Source organism: Gambusia affinis, linkage group LG14 (genome assembly GCF_019740435.1).
Source record: "Gambusia affinis linkage group LG14, SWU_Gaff_1.0, whole genome shotgun sequence".
In the NCBI taxonomy this organism is placed as follows: Eukaryota; Metazoa; Chordata; class Actinopteri; order Cyprinodontiformes; family Poeciliidae; genus Gambusia; species Gambusia affinis.
This window is the reverse complement of record NC_057881.1, coordinates 7,955,012-7,959,180: the sequence shown is the minus strand read 5'-3', so window position 1 is coordinate 7,959,180 and position 4,169 is coordinate 7,955,012.

Genomic DNA, 4,169 nt, shown 5'->3' with positions numbered 1-4,169 from the left:
GTATTTAGAATATTTTGGAACAATGTTCCCTGGAATGTAACAAATAAATTTTTTCTAAAATACTCAAAAAGAAAATGCAGCTTAATGAATCATGATCTTAAAGTTGCAGCACTTTATTTTTTTATAAAACATATCTATTACATATTTTCTAAAACATGTCACCATATCGTGAAAGTCTAATATGAGACAGAAAATCTTTGAAAAGATCAAACACCTTCACCTCTTCTCTGAGCTGTGATTGTCATCTGAAGAAATGCACCGATCCCAACCAAAGCAAGCCAATCAGAGCCAGGAGGCGGGTCTTAGCGCTGTCAATCATTCGCATGTACACTGTTAAATGTGTTAATGATGAAGAAACAACAGGAACAGCATTAATCTGCTATAATTTGTGGCCATGCTAACTAGCCTTAGCATTCATAACGTCTTACACTATGCTATAAGGATGAGCTGGTGCGTGCAAGGGTGATTGACAGCACTAAGCCCAGCCTCCTGGCTCTGATGGGTTGTTTCTAGTTTGCACTGGAGAAGGCAAAAGAGCTAAATGATTTTCATATATTATCTGTCTCATAACATACAGTCATGAAAGGTGACAGTTTCAACAAATATGTAAAAATATATTTTTGTAAAAGTTACATTCTGCAGCTTTAAAATCTGCAGCATAGTTATCAGAGGCTGAAACTTCACCCTATAAACATCCTGATAGGTATTTCTCAAACCTACATAAAAAGAGAATCACAGACAACGTTTATGAGTTTTCAACCAAGCTTCTGCAGAAGGAAAAGACACAGCAAACCACTTCTCCAAGGTGTTTACCATGTGTTATGACTGCATCAGAACTGGTCTTTTATTACAAAACAGAGCAGGAATGGAATGTGGAGGGAGGGTTATTCTGAATAAAGAAAGAAAGAAATGAATACAGAAACTAACATTCTACACACAGGCCATTTAGAAAGTATCCCAAGATAAGAAGCAGCTGCAGCTTCAAGGTTTAGGGAAAAAGCAAGTTTTGTCTTTCACATGGTTTAACAAATTCCTCCTCTCTGGGGTGTGAATAAAAAACCTATGAATGAAAAGCAAACTGGTAACTACTCATGTAAGAATGATAACAAAACAGAATTATTCCAACACATCCTTCTTAGAAAGTCACTGTTCATCTCCCAAAAATTAAGATTAATTAAAAACTAGAACATTTCTGAAGAAATTTAAACGGGGCCTGCCAAAGGGCGCCCATCAGTCTGGACCCGGTGTTCCGACACTGAAAGTTAGCATCGACGCCATAGAAAGCTGCAGCGCGATCAACAGCATGAGGAGAATCACGAGAACGTCAATTGACATGGACTTGCACCATTCAGCGTGTTAAAATGAGCGTACGAGCTAAAATTAGCCAAAATGCTAACATAAGCCTAAATGCTTTCAGTAGCCTGTGAGGCATCACCAGCATGTTGATTGTAATTCACTTACTCCATTCAGTATACTAGACATGGCTAATAAGTCAGAAAAACAGGTAATGGCTTATTTAAGCTAAAAGGCCAATGCTAATGAACTGCCTAAGTTTCGCTAAATAGTAGTCAATAGTGTGTGGAAAGTCACAAGCATCTTCACTAACATGGATTTGCACCATTCAGTATGATAAAGTAAGTGTATCGCCTAAAAATAGCCAAAATGCTAATGTTAGCATGAATGCTGTCAGTAGCATGTGGGGCATCACTAGCATGTTGTCTGTACTTTACTTACTCCTTTCAGCAAACTAAACATGGCTAGTAAGTCAGAAATATAGCTATATAATAATATAACAGCCTAAAACACTTTATTAGAGCCTAAAAATCTTTTTTTAAAAACTGAAAAGATTAATTTCACCTCAACTGGACCAAAGGTCAGAATCTGTTTCCTGATCTTAAAAAACAACTTTCTTCCTCTCTCTCTCATTTTCTCTCTTTCTTACATAATTAACAGGTTACTTCATATTTACACACAAACACACACACACACGCCCACGCGCACACACACACACACACACACACACACACACCCCCCATGGGCTGCCACCTTATTGTGGTGGGGGGGTTTGAGTGTCCCAGTGATCCTAGGAGTCTTGCTGTGGGGGCTTTATGCCTCTGGTTGGGCCCCCCAGTGCAGACGGGTCCAAGGTGAGGAACCAGACCAAGTGCAGCCCAAAGATCCTGATGATGAAAACAACCATTGGAAACAGTGGTTCTGCTGGCCCCTACATGAGGCCCCACCCTGGAGTTGCCCCTTGGGAGAGGCGCTGGGCAGGAGTGGGCTGACTTGTTGCCCCCGTCTTGGTGCAACAAGACGGGGGGGAGACGACAGCCTCTCCCTCTACCTACGGGTTTGGGTCGAGTTCTGACTGTTTATCCAGCCTTTTCATGTCCTGGAGGGGCTACTGGAGAGTGCAGTTATTGCTGTTGACAATAACAAAATTATCATTTGTTATTGGAGTCTCCAATAACAAAAGATAATTTTATTCAAAATGTATTTATTAAAAAATGCTTAACAATTCCTGTAATGAACGAATAGCACAATGAAAGAAATAATGTCTCATCTAAACATCCCTCACTTAATAAAAGTTAACAATAACTCTCAACTCCCAATAACATGATACTCAGTAATGAACGAAATAATGTCTGTTCTGTAGACTATTGGAAAAAATAAATTAACAAATGAGCTAATTAACAAAAAATACCTCTTGTGTAGCAAAAATAACTCAAAATGTACCAAAAACAAACCCGGTCTGAAAGCGGGGAAACTCTTTTGTAAATCGTCGGTAAACATACATTTGCGCTTTGGCATGTTGTTACTGACAGCCACGCTATCTATCTTCTGATTAAGAACAGGGCTGCCCGCACTGACGCGGCTCAGGGTTTACGTCACACGCAGCGCCGTGCGCAGGGCCCTAGTGCCCGTAAATTTAATGGTCCAATGAAGGTAATTTAAAAAACAGGACATTTCCTCACTTTCTAAAAAAACCCGGGACGCCCGGGACAGGACGTGAAATACGGACATGTCCCGGAAAATACGGACGTTTGGTCACCCTAATTAATGGTAACGGGTGCATAACAATAGGTTCCTGCCATTGTTTTAGTTGTTCTTACCCAGAATGCCCTGCTCTGTTGTCCACTTCCTGGTTTTGGAGCGGTCTCCAGTCCGTTCACATACGCATTCAAACGTACCAGAATGCACCTCAACCAAACCCAGGCTGAGGTTTGTAGAGGGACCAAAGTTCAGTTTGTTGGCTTGTTTACGTATTCACACCTTCGCAAACAAACTGAACTTTGACTAGACAGACAGACTGGAGTTGGATTAAAGCAGACTAAACAGGGTTGGTATGATTGCTGCCTTACAGATCAAATATTCTGTAAAATAAATTTTTTTTCATCTTTCCATCATTTTATAATGTTTTTCCCTCATTGAAACAAACCTGGAGGGTCGCCTTTAATCTCCATGGCAACCATTCAACTGTGCAAAACGCCTGGGTGGACTTAGCTCCACCTTTGAGGCGCAGCTCCTCCCCCACTCGGCTCCTCCAGACTAGCCAGCAGCAATTAGCAAGCAGCTGCTGAAACTTGAGCTCATTATAGGAGCTGCTGCTCAGAGGAGCCATATTGGCAATACACACTAATGGAGTTGGTTTTATGGGGGTCTTTTTTTTCTTTTTTTTTCTGCCATATTAACTCAGAATCCCACCAGAAGTAATAGCTCCAATGCTGGGATCAAGCCGCACGTTTTGATACCACTTTTGTAGGGTTTAATCCAGTTTAAAAAGGAGAGAAAAAAATCATCTTGCATTGGATTAAAAAAGAGATTAGAGAGAAAATAAGAGGGAGTGGAGCCAACCTGTGTCTGTGAGATCACAGATGGCCATTTAGCTTCCTGAAGAGATCCGGTGTCTCTGAGATCGTTTAGCTTGGCCTCAAGCTGCACGCCTTCGTCTTCCATCACAGAGCCTCGGCTTCCCCTGGGTCAGCCTTGCCAGATGTCTCACTGTGTGCGTTTGTGTCATCCTCCTGCACCTGCCGGGCCGCTGCCGCCGCCGCAGCATCAGGCCTGGTGATGGATGGAGTTTCAGGAAGCTGGGTAGAAAATATCTGCGCTTGTTGAACTGAAACTGGTGACTTACAGTCACCGTAAAAAGAAAACACAGCAAAAAT